The following is an 18,659-nucleotide window of genomic DNA, read 5'->3' on the forward strand; positions in this document are numbered from 1 at the left end:
TCTGCCAATAGATTTCCACGCAGAGAGTTTTGAATTTATAAAGCAGTTTTTTCGCAGGTCATGAGCTTGACCAATATCTTGACTTGCACATCTACAGCGAGCTGTATAATATCCTCACAATTTGAATAAATTATTATCTTTTTAGAATAGATAGACGATTACAATATTTTGCTAATATTATCACTGATAGTTTTATTTTGCTATTAATCATTTATTGTTTTATTTAGCATATTAATTTATCATTAAATTCGAATTTTTTTAAACGAGTCAATTTCAAGAGCTCGCTCCTTTTTTATCGCTGATAAAATATACCGGAAATTATCAAGGAAATAAAGCTACCTTGAAACCGCGATTTTTATTTTTATTTTTCTTTAATAAAATTTCATATCTTCAAAGACCTTCCTCACTGTGGCTAATTAGATTCGTGGAAGGAATAATTCTACCTGCGAAATATTATATTTTCTTAGGTAAGTACTCACGCGGAGAAGAGTCGTTTAGTTAGTCGGCAGGATAAACTTATCAAACAATTCTCGTCTGTAATAATAATAAAATTGCTTCTCTCTCTCTCTCTCTCTCTCTCTCTCTCTTCCTCTTTATTTTCTATATGAATTTTGTTTTCCTTTATTTTCTCTCTACATTTCCCTAGAAGAAAACAGGGATCGCTCACGTTCGTTTATTTGCGCTACTATATCGAATGATATTTCAATGTTCCACGAACGAATTGTTATTTTTCCATTACAATATCGCGTGTCACTATTTTCCTTTCCTCTTTATTATTTTTTCTAGTTATTACTATTTTTTCTATTTTATTACTATTTTACTTAATTTTTTCTCTAGTCGAGAAAAAAGATACGTCTTTTACGCTGCTCTCGATATATCACGCATTTTGATTACATTATTTTATGATTATCCTTATGCATTTTAATGTTACGGAAATAACGATTCTCGCACGCTGTGACGTTACATTACGCGGTTTTTATATCTTTTACGATAAACCCGATAGTATAACCGGAATGCTCGACCTCGTTACAGCGATTCCAGCGGTTTGATGACATTTTCGCGCGAATTATTTGCGGTCGCTGCAAAATTCATACTGATATTTAATCAGTGCTCAATGATGATATTCAGCACGTATTCAATATCGCTCATTGATACCACTCGTTTATCTGGTTCATCGCAATCGGCGTTTGACAGCTCTCAGAATTGACCTTCTATTATGATGTGATTCAACGCATTTTGCATAATTTATATATATATATATATATATATATATATATATATAAAACTTTATTTTTATTTTATTGCATACAATTATAGAGTTATAAGTGCTATAGACTCCCTAATCAAAGTTAAAATTTAAATAATTAATTTTTTTTAAACACAAAAAGAGAAGGAAGGAGAAAGGCTATTTTATATTTTCGTGCTTTTTATCATTTTGCAGAGAATAATAATTACATTTCCAAGAATAAAATAGGGATCATTAAATTATTATTTGTAGGATTAAATTAGCATAGAATTAATTGACGCCAAATATTGAAATGATTTAATTTACTTTTAATTATAAAATAAAATAATTATTAGACTTTAGGATTAAATGGCGAATGGTAGAAATTAAATTATGTTTAATTACGGTTATAAAACGTTACATTACTCCGAATTGGAGTAAGGGAATATTTGAGAACGAAATAAAACTAAAATACCGTAATATTTGAAACGTAATATTCCATGGAGATTTTCAAATGGACAGTGTTTTACTTTCCGTTATTCCGTTACGCGAGTGCGTGAAAGCTCAGCGAATATGTACGTACACACGTGCGCATATATACGTACACATGCATATAAGCTTTAAATAGGGGCTTTTTGCGGGACACTATTGTGGAGAACGAGATTACGATGTACATTCAGTAAGCTGCCCGTACATTATGATAGTTACAAATTTAATGCTTCCATTTCGAGCGCGTTAATAGGTTAAGCTCACCGCACAATACCGTGTGAAAATTTTTAATTAAAAGCATCCCATCTCATACACTCATCCACACATACATACAGTACGCACGTACTCACACACACGGATTTTTTGCTATTATTTTACACACATACACCCACAGTAACGATGATATATGTATAGTGTAATAGACGTCTCATCCGCTGACATCTATGAATGAAAGTAATTAAATGCGCAATCTAATCCCACTAGCATGCATTAATGGGATAAAATTCTATTAAGTGGACATTTAGAGACTCGCCAATTTCATTTTAATACGACAGGGCAAGTATGAAAATTTTAACTAAAAGCTGAAGACTAAAATCTATTCTCCTACATATACACAGTATATCGAGATATAATTTTATTAATATCTAAAATTAACCGAAGTTACCTGGTTTTAATAGAGAGTATTAACGAATTAAATTTAATTAACTGTGCATTTACCTTCTCACTCTATACGTGAAAGCATTCTGGTTTATTCAATATCAAAATATATTAATTCACTGAGATTCTATAGGAAGATATGAAAAATTACACGCAAAATTAAGTCTCGATAATGAAAATGTTAATTGTGTTTGAAATTATATTAAATTTATCGTTAATTTACTGATTAAATTTTAATTAAAAGGAATCGATCATGAAAGGACTGATATTCGACGAAACAATCGATATAAATTATAGAAAGACATATGATATCTTTGTCAGCGTTATCTGCGATTAGCGACGATTAAACGCTGTTATTGCAATATCCCGGGATGCAATTTCGCGCCCATTATTCATACGCGTCGCAAGAGCCACGGTTCGGCAGTCCGGCCACGATTATTCTCCAAATTTCCAAACGAGGGACTGATAATTCATACCGTCGCTCGGCTTGTGCGCCGCATTATTCCACATGGCTCGTTACAATCCCCAATATTCTCACGGGATGTGCAAATTCATTTTACGATGTGTCCTCATTGTTATCGAAAAGCGTAGATCGCAATTGGTTGGTCGTTCGACTAATGATGTTAATTGTTACCCGCGTTTATTATTTATTAATCGATTGTCTTGCGATTGTAGGCTAAAATCTTTCCATCAAAATTAATTGCGAGTTGCTAAGAAAATTTTCAGCAACACAGAATTTGCATTTTATACATCATTATTTAATATAAAAGTTGCATTTATTTTTCTGTAATAAAATATTATGTTTGTTATAAATAAATAATTTTATGGGTCGTCTACTCTTTAAAATAAATGTGAATTTAACTTACAAGTAAAAAATACATGTAATACTTTTATGTCAAAATAATAAGATTAAACTCGATTTCTTCTTGATGTCAAAATTGCACGTTAAAGCGAGGTTCGATCGTTAATTGGCTCCATCATAATTGTATAATTATGCCATTAGGCGAGGCCACGTCGCTTTATCGTAGGTCCCCTTATTAGACACCACTGGTTAATTAAATGTTCGTACTCGGAAAGTCGAGCGGTATTGTGTTACACAGTACGGAAATTATGTTAAGCGGAGGTTCATGTTCCAGGAAGGTGGGCGACTGCAATTAAGCGCATCTTGCGCCGCATCGCATCGAGCCGGAGCGAGAGGGCGATAGCCGAGTATCGTGTCGTAGGCGGGAGACGGCGACGAGAGGGATGGAGAGCGTTTAACTTCGTTTTCACGTTACCCTTGACGAGGTTAAAATCGCTGTGACAATCTATCGCCGGGGCAATATCGTTAAGCCACCTATCGTTACACCCGATAGATTTCAGCTGGTCGAGCGCCGCGAAATTCATCTTTGTTAATGGACTGTCCCTTCACTAACACAATACGGGGGGAAATATTCGGCTGATACGCGTGCCATACATGATCACGAGCTCATGTGCTCCAGAGGATTCGGCACGACGTGGTGCACGGTATATATATATATATATATATATATATATATATACATGAAGAAGATTAACTTAGGACCGTGTCACGTTAAATCAATTTCATCGTGATTCTAAATCTACTGTTTTATTAGATTAGCGTAATTATATTTTGATTATTTAATTTATATTACTCCCTTTATATTGTAGGAAGAATAAAAGATTTAAAAAAAGTGCTATAAAATATAAAGCATATTTTTAGAACGAAATTCATTTTTCATTACACAATACTTTGATTATTTAATAAATATTTATTATATTCAATAATTCAATTTGAAATACTCTCTGTGACTTTATAATTTGCGACATCTAAATCTAAAATTTGGGATATAATTTATAATTCTATATGTAAAATATAAAAGAAACACATTTGCAGAAATAAAATATACGAAACATAGATACACAAATACGTTAGGATATATAAAATTGATCGTAAGATTAACAGATCTCTATCTTGAATTTCGCAAATTGCATCTAAATTGGGCTTATTTGTATAGGTATTATTCAAATAGTACAGATTTTGTTTGATGTTTTATGTATTATAAATCAAATAGTTGCAAAACTTCGTCGAAGTTTGAAGCGTTCTTGGAACCAAAATTTAAAATTTATTCAAACTAAACAACAACCTCAAATTATCATATTTAGGTATGTTAGAAAAAAACTTTAACCGTTTAATCTTATATAATTTTCGCAAAATTTGTGACTTTGAAATTATATATAAAATGAAATGAATAATTCATTTTTATGATAGTATGCACAGTAACATGCGCTGTAATATAACAATGTTAAGAAATTTGTAAAATACAAATATATTTATATTATAAAGTAATGTCCAAAACAAATCTAAAAATAATTACTTAATTGAAATTTTATTTTTCATTTTTTAAATGTTTAAAAGTTACATAATTTCTGAGAAAGAGAGAGAGAGAGAGAGAGAGAGAGAGAAAGAAAACAAACTTTTAAAATATAAATTTTTACGAAATCTGATAAAGATCTAGTTTTTATGTAAACAAGTTAAATAATCAGAAATTTTTAAGGAAATATTGAAATATTTTACATCTATCAACATAAAAATAAATATTTTACAAGACTATTTTTTAAATATTTTAAAAATTATTAAATTATATTTTATATATTTATTATATTACACAATAATATAAAGTAAATTACAACACTGCGAAGATAGAATATTTATTATAAAGGAGTAATAAATATTAAATAAGTTATATAAGTTGCTTAGCTATAAAGTTGCTCAGCCGTCGCTCCATGTCTCTTGAGAAATCTTTTCTTCTTTTGCTGTTATTCCAGTGATGCACGCACTCGTGAAAACATAAGTTTTTACGATCAGCTGATCGCGCGACTCTTTATACGACACTTCCAATATTAATCATGACGCGCACTTTATTATTATTTATTACGAGTAGGGAGCAATGCAAACAAAACCATAATTTGCGCGATATTAAAAAATCATGAGACCAAATTTACACCCTACTTACTACGGTAATAAAATTTTTGTTATTAAAGAATAGAACGCGCTCGCATTTTATGGCAATTTTACTGTCTCGTGTTACAACACGAGTGAATAACTCAAAGTTAAAACTGAAGATAAATATTCGCAGGAATATTTTCTTGTCGATTACTCGCGCAATCAAATAAGTCGATCATACAAAGCACGTATTTATGCGCGATTGACAATTATTAAAATACACGTCGTTAAATATAATTGTATTTGTAAAGAAAGTTTTACAACAGGATTAAGTAGAATCATCAAAGATTGTTAAGATAGAAGTTTATCGACGGAAAACGACATGTGAAGTATCTTTCTAAACGTAGTACAAACGTCGACAAAATAATTATCATACTTTCGTGACTCTGCGCATCTCGCTCTTTGTCCTTTTCTCCTTCCCGATGCCTGTCACGTAGTGCGTATCCCCACTTCGCCGCGTGGACATGCTGCCAAATACATACTGTCGTACGTAGTAACCTCGATTCCTGTTACTTACACAGTGAAGCGTACTCCATTACATCGCATTGACATACTGCCAACTGTGCGTAGTAAGCTATTACGTATCATGGGTATTTGATATGGCAGTATGCCAATGTGTCGTAATGAAAGGTAGGTCTATTACATGACAGGCATCGAGAAGGAGAAGAGGACAGACGTCGCACGACGCGCAGAGTGACAAAAAAATTATAATTATTCCGTCAATCTGAACCCTTACTCCGTATTGTTATTTTTGGCACCTACTAACTGTACAGATGGGTCAGCGTATTTTCGATAAGTTTATTAATATGTAAAAGTGTTTTAAAAAAATCTGAAAAAATGTATATACCTTCTTTGAACATTCTAAATAAAGATTAAAATAATAAATTTGAAAAATAATTTACTTCAATATATTATTTTATTTGTGATTATTTGTTTTCGAGAAAAATTGACGTTGTTAGAAAAATCACAGACAAAAATGACCCATCAGTACGGAGTAAGGGTTAATTAATAATATGTAACAAAAAATACGTGTTACATATTCTTATTCATTGATAAATTCTATCTCGGCAGTCTGATAATAATCGAAAAATATGCATAAACGACGTTGGTATTTGATTACTTTTACTTTAACAATCGCGCAATATGGTGCTCCCGGATCAATGACTTATTAAGACGTAATAATAGGTATTGTAGTAATCGTAGCAAATTGAAGCGCTTGAGGTTTCTTGTCATTAAAATTTGACACGAGAAATATGTAACACGCGGTACGTGGCCTTCGCTCGAGCCGCGCAAAATAACAAAGTCACCCAGACAAACAATGACGCGTGTATAGTAATAGTACGTAGTACTTGACCTTCTCATCATTCGCGCGACGAACTTCTTACGAGCAGGTCGTGAATCGGTTCGTGTACGTCGTGTTATCTCTCGAGATACGATAACCACTGGCGTTAAGAAATGTCGCGTGCGACGAATTGCTACGATTATTATTAATAATCATTAATCCGCATGATTAATTTGAGCGATTATTGTTAATCATAAATACTGCGAGTATAAAAAGAATGGTTGAATCTGATTCCAAGTCAGAGTGCGATGTGTTTAATTAATAAATATATTAAATGTAATACGGATATTTAATAATCGCATATCAAAACATTGTATGATTATGTGTTAAATGTGATATCTCTTGAAACGCGTAAAATTCTGTGTGCATGATATGCACTTTGATTGAAATTCATTGAATGGTCCAAAATGTGACGAAATATTTCCAGATTACATTCTGCGGATATATTTATCTTCTATTTTAACTAAGTTTAAATTTATTCAATTGTGTTGTAAAATACGAGAGTAATACTATTCATTAGCATAATAATTTCTAATGCCGAGTGAATTGTAGCTTTTTTATACAGTAATTTTTGTATTCTTTCATTATCGTGATATGTATAATGTGCGTTGTACGCGATTAATATCAGGAGTGTCGCGCGATCAAACATGTTTTCACGAGTGAATGCTACGAAGGAGTAGGAAAAGAGAAGGAACAGCAAGGAAGTTAGAAGAGAGACATTGAATGACGACTGGTCAATTAAAAGGTAAGTGAATTGTGATTTTTCATCATTGTATAATCTGATGAAAATATGAAATATTTCAAAAAGTTTTTTGAACAAATATATACACATATACTTTGTTTATATTAATTTTCGGAAAAGTTTAAACTACTTTTTTTATTAAAGGAACCTTTTTATTTAAAAAGGTGAAAAATGTGAAGAATTCTCTATTACGCTACAATAACTATCTTTGAAATATTAATTGCTTTTAGATGTTGTTTTTTAATTTGTATATATATTCGTGTTTTATATATTAACGTGATACATTAGAACTCTAGCATCTCCGCGAAAAAATATGTTATAAATTATTTTTTATAAAACCTCCAAGTAACAGATTTTCGCAAAAATTATCAATTAAATTAGATAAATTAATATGTTTTAAAAGGTATTTTCCTGATAATCATATATAAACATTTGAGTTTGTTGCTTATTATTATTATTAGCAATAATATTAGCAAATTAATTTTTTTTTGTTTTAAGAAAGCAAGCTAATTTTAAAAATTATGTTACGAATCGTGTTTGTTTGAGAAAATTTGAGATAGCTTCTCAAATTTCCTTTACTTAAATTTACTATAATATGTACATTTTTACTGTAATATTATCTTTCGCTGGAACAAAAGAAGTATTTATTCAGTAAAATTAGATAAATAATTTAACAATCTCCCTTTGTACATCATTATCGTGCACCTCTTATATTTACATATTAAAGCAATTTACGGCACATGAAAGGTATGGCGATGGCTTCCTATATATCCGCGTTAAAATGATTAACATATACATACTAGGTAACGGTGCAAGCCCTTCGCGAATGTCTCGGGAGAGTAATATCTTCTCTCCAATGTATCCCCGGATAATTCAACGCGCGTCTCCTTAATACGCTCTTCCTGATAACAGGTTATCAAGTTGCCGCCTATTGTTAGGTTACGTAATTTGAGTTTAATCTCCGCGTAATTAGCAACATATATCTCCAGTAGTTTGCCGCATTGAAGGAGCGGGCGGTGAAGATAGATCATGTAGCATTTAAATCACTCGCGTATTTTGGATACTACAATTTAGATATTGCAGTTTAATTTTTATCGGAGAATATAAGTGATTGAGTAATTATTTATTTATTAATAATAAATTTTTCAGTGCCTTTAAAAGAAAACAACATTAAAGCGTGATTAATTATGAGTGATTGCTATTCAATTATTTTCATCATCTATTAATTTATAATAAATTGAAAATATAATAAATATAATTATGTAATATATGTTTAATTAAAAAGGGGAAAAGTAGCCATAAGGATCAAATGTATAAAATTAAATTCGTATATATAGTTTATATTCTAATAATATTACGGACTATTGCGGTAAATAATATAATATAGGTATTATTTAGTATAAGAAATAATATATATATTATTATTTAGTACATAGTACTAAAATATTACAAATATAAATATATTAATATTTTATATATTTAAGAATATATTATTTAGAAATACTTGTGTGAATAATATTATTATAAATACTATTATTTAGAATATTTCTAAACATTTCTACATGATTTATTCGGCAATTTCAAGATTGTCAAATATTTATCGGAAAGATTAATGAGTTAGTTTAATTGTCTCGTTACAATGCAAATGTCTCGTTCCGTGACACTTGTGTGGTTGTTCTTGCTTTCCAACATCTGGTCGGTTAAATCGCCTTGAAGCCGCGCTTCCAAGTGAGAGCATTTGAACTCGCAAACTCCGAATGCGTGATTCTCGAACTCTAACGAGCAGCAATTGTGGCGACGCGCGATATCCGGATTAGTGTAACTTTTCGAATTTACAATCGTAGTCCCCGTTTAGATCCGTGGAGATGGATTGGACTAGCTGCTCTATGCTTGGTAGAATGAAATCGATATTCGTGTACGTAATTATGCGAAACACGATGCATCGTTACTGTGCGTAATTGCATCACTGCAATTTGTGATTTAAGACGGGAATAATATTTTATTATGCCTAACTCTGAATTACTTTTTCTACTAACTTGCACCCGTGATTTCATTGTAATATTCTGTTTTTCAAATAACTGCATTTAATATTAAAGTGCATACAATGTTTTCAAAATTTTTGAAACATTTAAAAATGTATTAACAATATAATTGAACTTTATTAAAGTTAAATTACATTTTTTGACAAAATCACATTATTTTCATTTTGTATATCTATGTATATATATAAAAAAAAATAGTTAATAATTCCGAATATTCTATTGTTCTCTTTTTTTTTTTTTTTTTTTTTTTTTTATTTCACTCGTGTATCGTGAATTAATTAAAAGCCAGATGATGCGCGCCGAATAATTAATTTCTATTGAATGTCGGGATTAATCCAAGAGAATTGTCAATTGTTAATTAGTTAAACGTCAGTCGTTTTAATCGGAATAGTCTTCGCCTTCGCAGTTTCGCAACTTCGGAAGACGGTGGGGGCAGCTCTCGTTATTCTCATCAGGGTGATTTAGGTGATTCGGTTGCCGACGCGAAGTTGAACCACAACATCGCGTCGGATGTGGTCGTGTTCTCCTCACAACCGAGTATCTCGAACAATGCGAAAATTGGCGAACCGTACACAACGCGAATCTCGAAATCCGTAATTTATCAGTAGAATAAGGTTTCTATTTTAAACCGCGCACAGAGAAGTTTAATTCCAATGGAAGAAATTTTTTTATTGTCCAAGATTTCTTTAAATTATTAGTAATAATAATATTGTCGCATCGTCATAATCTAAATTTTCTCTTACATTTTTTTTATATATTTTATTAATTTTTTGATAGATTATATTTACACTTTATTAATCTAAAAAAAAATTTTTTCAACTATAAAGAGAAATTACGTCAGCCGAATGGTACTGTTATTTTCTAAAATACTCATGTATCTGTGTATTTAAAGTTATACACTGTGTATTCAAGGTTTTCATTATACGCTTGACACAATTGTATGTATATATCGAACTTGAGTGTTGCCTATACATTACATGTATGTAACAAGCAGTGAATTACATAACACTAGTTTGAAATAGATAATTAGTTAGATACCTACTTATCTGTTTGAAGTTCGAAATTTCGAGTTTGTTCGGGAACGTGAGAAACGAGACCGACTTGAAACATTTGACACAAACATATGCTTTTTCAATTTGAATTTCTTCTTTAAAGAGTTAAATTAAAGGCCAGATTATAAAATACTTTTCACATAATGTTGTATTAATACAACAAATAAGAGACTGGCAACGTGATTATGTTACATTAATTATTATGCACCTACTATTGTACATCACACGAAAAAGAGAGAAAGAGAGAGCATTTTAAAATTTGGCTGGTATTAGATGGCTTTATTCTAATTAGTCGAATTGAAACGCGTGACGGATATTGTACCAATCATGGTGTACGTGTCGTATTCGTGAAGCGTTAGGGTGTTGGTTGGTTCATTATGCTCGAAGCGTAATCATTTATTTAAATGCGATGCTCATGTCAATCCCGTCAGCCGTTTAATTAAATGCTATGAAGCATGAAAATTATTTTAGCGAGAGCTTGTGATAATACTACCACGTATTTTGCGCAATATATCCTAGATATATTTATGTGCTCTGTAAACATTCACGATTAATTTTGTTTAATGTTCAGGTTGCAAACAAACGATGTATGAGTAGCAAATATTCCGGCAAAATTCTTAATGACAAAGGTATACACGATAGATGTATTGTTCATTAGAAAAAAAATATACAAAAAAAAAAAATATCAGAAAATCAAGATTTTATATCGTAAAATATATTTTTACAAGAATAAAAATATAGATTTATTCCTGTAAAAATAGATTTCGCGATATTTTTATTCCAAATAACGAAGCACGTACAGAAAAAGGTAAAAAAAAGAAAATCTTTATTTTGTATACGTTGCACTGTTATTTTTTTAAAAGACTTTATCTTTGAAAAAATCGAAATATCAATTAACTTTCATAAATTTATCGCTTTCGGAGCTATTAAATTATTCGATCAAATATTAATATCTTTATAATAATGCGCGAAACGGGATTTTCATTTACTGTAATTAATTACGTAACCACGTGTGTAAACCACTTGCGTCATTTTATTGCACGATTAAATTCACGCGCGATCTTCCGCATTTAGCGACTGAAAAAGGCTAAACTGCCCGACTGCAAAGGTCTCGATCGGTCGTTTATGCACTTCATGAATAAATGAATAATACGTTGTTCCCAAGGGTTCCGAAGACGAAGTAGTTTATATCAATGTTCGCGTAGAGTCGGCCGATTTACGAACATGTTCATCCACTTTCTCATCTTGAAGTAAAGTTTTCACATCCCATAATAGTTAATTCATTAATTATTTACGAGGCATTTAAGTACTCTAGAAAATAAAACTTTATTCTGGTGTCTTTCATAAATTTCCTTTCTGGAAATTTTCCAGAAACTTGCGAATCGAAATGAACGTAAAGTGTATGACAAATTTTAAGAGTTACATTACGAATGTGTGCAAATACATAATATATGTATATATTTTTTCTATTTTAGTTTATCTTACTCTTCTTACACATCTTGAGAATTATTAATAATAAAAATATCTTCTACATTTTATATATAAAGCTCATATTTATAATTTGACATCGCGAAAAGATATAAAATTTGAACCCTGTCTTTTGCTTGCTTTTATTCTTACTGCGAGGCCTTAATTCTCTTTCTGCTGAGAATCTCTTCGTGCACTTAATTCGCCTCGCTCACTTGCGAAGCCACGATAGGAGCAAAGAGACAGTGTAATGGGCTTTAAAAAGCCCATGGGAAAAGGATGGGAAGGTTCTTGCCTGGCGAGGCAGAGAAGTAGAGTAGAGTGAAGATTTTTGCCCTGCTAAGCGGCTTATAAGGACTGTGTCATCACCGCTGAGACGCGATATATGAAAAGTTGGTGATCTGTAAGAAAGATGCGTTTCGAATACATTTCTGCAAGAAACTCTTTTTCGTTTCCAAGGAAATAGAAAAGACATAATTGTCATTTTTCATTCGAGACATATATATTAATTAATATTAAAATGCTCTTTCGTGAAAGACTGCAAAACAAAATGCTTTCTTAACTGTAATACTTTTTCATTAATATTTAATTAATATTCTCTCTCTCTCTCTCTCTCTCATATACAAAAAAAATCCAATTTTTAGCTATTATTTTTATTTAACGTTATTTAGAAATTTTATATGAAAGATATTTATATAAATGTGAAAGTTTTTGATGCATCTCATGTTTTGGATGATTAAATGCAACAGACGTGCATTAAAATACAATTGACATGCTTGATTAAAATGTTTTGGCCTAAAAGTAACCACTACGGTCGAGCTAGCGTTAAGCGATTGGACATTGTGGTTAAACTCATTTCAGGTGACTCACGTATGTACAACAATGTTGTCTGTGGTCATGTTCGACCGTTGTCCTACCAAAACGACGGTGAAACATCCCGGTGAGTCCTCCCTCGACATCCTCGATTATCGCAAATCGCTTTATTCCGCCACGATTTTTCTCCTTCTTTCTCTCTCACTTCTTTCTCTCTCGTTAGAAAGCAATTTCACGAGTCTTTAAAAGCTTAGGTACATAATGGAGATTTAAAATCTTCGATCCACGTGTGTCTATGGAGAAAGATTTAAATTTCAGATCAGCCGCGCGTGTACGCTTTTATTCGCGCGTTGAACTTTTGCAAAAAAAAAAAAAAAAAAAAAAAAAAAAGAAACTGGTAAAACAAACCGAAAAAAGAGACTGAAAGAAAGGAAGGAAAGCTCGGAGGCGTGGACCAGAAGGCAGATCCCGCGGTGACGCGTCGATTTTTTTGTTGCCAGTGAAATATCAATTTCACGAAGGCGGGCGGAAAAATTTTAATTAAACGCGCCGTAGCAAGCGCGCACGATTGAAAAGTTAACCGGATCGTTTTGTTGCCGCCGTTCTCTGTTCGATGCCTTCTAAACTTTGAGGCAATTTTTTCCCTCGACAGATTTAAATGCTCGTTTTTCACGACGAAATGTAGTTTTCCTCTTGTTTCTCACGTTGCAGCAAATGTTTTTGGTGTCGCGAAAAAATTCGAGAGATATTACATTGATATTTCAAGGAAAAGCAGAGTATTTCATATAATATATTATATAAAATATTTTCATACATATTTATTCACATTATAAAAGTACAATAATATTATAATAGCCTTTTTTGAAAAGATAATTAATACGAGAGGATGAATTTAATTTCTAGTAATATATTCTTTTATCTGCATTGTCTTTATTTTCGTAGGATATACTACGGCATATTTTATAATTGATACTTTTGATAATATGTTAAAAATACGAAATTGAAATCAAACACGCATTTATTTATACGCGTGTTTGGAATCGTACGTCGCAGTCGAAGAAGCGAAAATTTTACTAGTCTAAAATAACTGTGTGTAATATTTGAAAAGAATTAATATTATAATTCTCTCGATTCTCATGTGAATAATTAAGTACTGCAAGCAATCAATAATTATCGATAACAATTATTGGACTTTAACTCGCGGCTAAAATCGTCGGATTGTTAGAGATCGCGAATTCGAAGTACGCGAGGTTGCGCTCTCAATTTACTCTCGCCTAAGTTAGTTCTTATTCTTATGCGGTGCCTCGCGCGCAAACGCTTCTAATCCGTACATCAGATGAGGCTTACGCCCACCGGGGAGCAATTTCGAGAGACTTTGGGCCAATCCACCGCGCGTACGCAGCATAAGCAAATGCTTAAAACGGTAAACTCGGAGCCGCTGGCAAAGTTGTACTGATTTAGTTACGCGGCAGCCGTACACATCGCCCTCGTAATCTCTCGTGACCTATCGCCGTTATGTTTTCTCACGTACTCGGAATAATGTTTCGCTTCCCGCCGTCCCGACGATCGATTGTCCCAAATTTCGCGTTGTAAATTTCGTCACTTGCGTGACTTATTTATGCCGAAGAATTAATTTAATTTATTTTTTATTTGCGGTTTTTTTTTTCTTTTTCTGAGACATCATTGTAGAATCAGTTTCGTCATGTTTATAAATTTTATACTCGATTATAAAATTCTTTTTTCGATGACATATATTCGGATATGATTGAAATGCAAACGTGATTTGATTATAGAATATGATATATTAATCTGAAATCATATTTTATCATTTATATAATGTATGGCGTTAATGTTTCGATTATTCGTTGTATACATTATTTTATGACATGTGTGTATATAGTATATGTTCTGCATTGCGAATTATTACGATAAATATTTTTATTTTGTGTATTTAACAAAATTAAAAAAGATATATAGTAAATCATACTTAATTTATTACGCGTTTATATAAATTATGTTAATTATAGAAAATTCGACACAAATATATTTAATGATAATAGTCTTTGTATAAAAAATCAATGTAGCAAAAAATTATTGTCTTCCGTGGCACTGTATTAATAACAATTGTTTAGTATTGAGCTTTGCGGAGTGGAACTGTCATTGCCAAATCAGAGATCTCATATCGTGAAAAAAAATCATATTTCGACAAGGATGATAGATATTGTGTTTGACCCAGTTGCGTAAAATTTGATATGTAAAGTCCGATTTTACGCGCGTTTAAAGATGACCGATTTGAATATAATTTCATTAGAAACAAATCATGGAAAAATTATTTCCTCCCTTGAAAAATAACATATGCAAATAAAATTAAAAAGATGTTTTTAAAGATGTATTAAGAATTGCACGAAAGAAATGCGCACACGTTTACACGTTTTATTTCGTCGTATATTCGTAGTTATTTTGCGTGTATTATATTATAAATATATATATATATATATATTATATTTTCAAAAATTTTCAATTAATTCAAATGTCATTTCGAGCACCCGTCGTATACACGGTGTTTGCGCGATGGCATGCTTTATTGTCGCCAATATCGCATATTGAATTGCACGGATCGTAATATAGATGTAAATTACTTTCTTTGACGCTGCCAATCGTTCCACGTGCGTATCACTATTAGTAACCGCGTAAGGTCTGGAATGGACAATTAGGTATTACAAATTTGCTGAGAGTGCTTTTCAGCAAGTGCAATTTATCTATTAACAAGAGAAATTGATAGTAATTTATGGGGATGGTTAAATTTACATCGAATAATTAATTTCGTTAATATTGTAGAAATATTTAAAAATTAAATTTAAAAAAATTAAAACACAGGCGCGCGCTTTAAATATTTTATCAGCGATTTTATTATTAAATTTTTACAAAAATTGTTGGATTAATTGTTGGAAAAATATGTCTCTATACACTTTAGAGAGTTTGTCTAATCAGCTTTAAGTATTATCATGTAATTAACGCGAGCACAACTTTTAGTTAACAATTCAATTTGAAAATAACACTTAATTTTAAATCTTATTGAAAGTTTTAATTATTTAACATTACTCTTATATATACGTAATTAGTACGATTAGTTGTCAATGCACATTTAATCGACAATCTATCTCAAAATAATTCTATCTTAAGATAACCTTTCCTAGCATAGAATTTCATTAAAAGTTCATACAACTACTTCAAGACTACTGATATATATCTATACCGTCTAAAGTCGGCAAGACGTTCATCGAAAGAGAGATTGGATCGTTCGCCAAGGAGTTAATTCGATCGAAAGAGTCTTTATATCCCATAAATGCACTCGGACTGCATCGACGACATACATGACGACGTATACACACGACGATAACGACGTTGCTGCACTACGAGCTATTCATGTTACATCTCTCTGAAAAGCTATTAATTAGGTAAATTAATGTCGGTCGGTTTCTAGCGAGCTATCTCCGTAAGATGTCGTAAAAATTACGTTTCGAATCCTAGCTTAACGGTTGTTAAAGTGCAAGATCTTATGAAACGGACACTGTTAAAGTGAATGAAAACGTCGACTCCTCCTCTGTCGCAATTTTAAGCGAATTAAAAGTATTATTCTTGCTTTGTTAAATTAATTACATTTACCGATTTGTTTTTTTTACAGTGACAAAAGATTTCTCAAATAACGACTATACAGTTTCCTTTGGTCGGGCACATTAAACGAATTTTTACGTACGTATATGTATATCTCAAAAGGCATCTGATCTTAATATTATTAATCTTTTATCTTTGAAAACATTTTTAATCGATTTATATTGCACTGAATCTGCTATTAGTGATATCAAAGCAATTATTATAATGACTATTATCTCTGATAATTTTTTAACTATTTTCTGATTATTTTACAAAAAGTCGGAATCATATTTAGTCGAGTTCAAACGATGCGATATCGGGATCGAAATGGCCAAAATTACATCAGTAAGCACTTGGAATATTCTGCGAGATGTTCTTAGGGAGAGATAGAGAGAGAGAGAGAGAGAGACAGAGAGACAGAGAAAGGAAAATATATCTCTTAGAGCATTTCCAACCAGTTAATTCAATCGGGAGAGACTTAGAGACTTGCCGAGACTTTGAGAACATCTCCGTCATAGCGCATCATCGTCGAAGAACCATCGATCGAGTAGATCGGATCTATGCATCTCGGTTCTCTTAGAAAATCAAAGGCGTGACACGTGCGAGGTTCTGAAAGGTCGTCTAAGTGTCTTTCGAGGATACGACGTGTTGATATCGCGTTTCCTCTTCTCGACGAGCAACGTAAATTATACTTTATCGATAATGATGGCGTGATTTATTAGATCATTATTCCTTTGAATATTTGCCTTGGAGTTTAGTTGATATCTTAATGTGCTTTACTGCGCATTGAAACATGCTTATACGGCAGACTGACAGTTTATGAATCAACTGATTTAACGAGCTGTGCGTCTTCCTTTTTAATATTCAATAAACTGTTTACTGAGGCATTGAAATAGATAAATCGAGGTAACTTTCTTTATTAAATTTGAAATTGATCTTTTATTAACGATTGATTTAACATGAAAAGTTGAATTTAAAGAATAAGTTAAAGTTTGGTATATTATATTCAATTCGAAATTAATTTTAACTTTTGACTTTTAAGATGTAATTTAAAAGTTTAAAAAGAATATTTTAAATACTTGGTTGACTCTTGTTCGTATCAATTTTAGCAACATTTAATATTAATGGAAAATTATGTGAAATTAAACTGTCTTACAAATAGAATTGTTCATTACATACAAATGTAATTTAAATTTTAATTTTAAATTATTGGTTTTTACATCCTTAGGTTTACCATGTAATTATGTATTATGATCTAAGGGAGATACGATATTTCCGATATGTAGTTAATTAAGCAAGCTTACCATCGATGTAACCGGTTCAATTAAGATAATCAACCGACGCGACGGATCAATTTCAATTATCGGAGACAATCTATTCAGAACCGAAGAAAGTTTGGCGAGATCTCGTCTCGAGGCCGTCATACATAAATTTATGAGTAAGGAAATAGAACATGAATAATAATGGCTTTATAAACCGTCCGAAAGACAAGAGTAATGCAAGAAGACCTTGATAAGGGTTTTCCTGCAAAAGCCCGTCGACGTGCCTGACTTTAGCATTTCGCCGCGAAAATTGGCCGTATCCTGCAAGCAAAACGTGTCGCACTACGTCACGTATACAACGTGTCGTAGAAGGTTGAACTTGCGCTATATATAAAATGAAAATCCAAAAAGCACACGTTCCGCGATACAACCCGCCATCCTTGCAATATTTCAAAAGCACACTTTTTAAAAACATAAATTCAGAATTATATGAATTATATGACATTTTCAGTAATTAATTTAAAGTAGAAAAAATACACAAATAATATTTTATACAATATATATATATATATATATATATATATATATTATATAATAAATTATTTGTTTTTAATGAGATATAAATAAAAGAGTATTATATAGTATACACACACACACACACACACTTTCTCTCTTTTGCCTTATTTACATTCTTTCTTTTATTCTCCGTATTTTATCTTATTATTTTTTTTTGTTAACAACGATAAAAATTAGAGTAATTATAAATTTATGATTAACGAGATAAGCAATAATTAGCAATGTTTGTGTCGAATTATCGTTGCCACGAAACTTATCATTCGCGTTCGAAGCGTTTTGCGGATTGGTGGAATAAGCGACACGTGCGTAAAATTGCTTGCGAGGAGGCAAA

General features: G+C 31.6%; 1 protein-coding gene across 3 annotated transcripts in view; it reads left to right on the top strand.

The window, feature by feature from the left end:
- Positions 1-18,659, top strand: part of LOC140673553 (latrophilin-like protein LAT-2) — a 73,380-nt gene that overhangs the window by 9,954 nt on the left and 44,767 nt on the right. The window lies entirely within an intron of this gene.

This window comes from Anoplolepis gracilipes, chromosome 14 (assembly GCF_047496725.1).
Source record: "Anoplolepis gracilipes chromosome 14, ASM4749672v1, whole genome shotgun sequence".
Classification (NCBI taxonomy): Eukaryota; Metazoa; Arthropoda; class Insecta; order Hymenoptera; family Formicidae; genus Anoplolepis; species Anoplolepis gracilipes.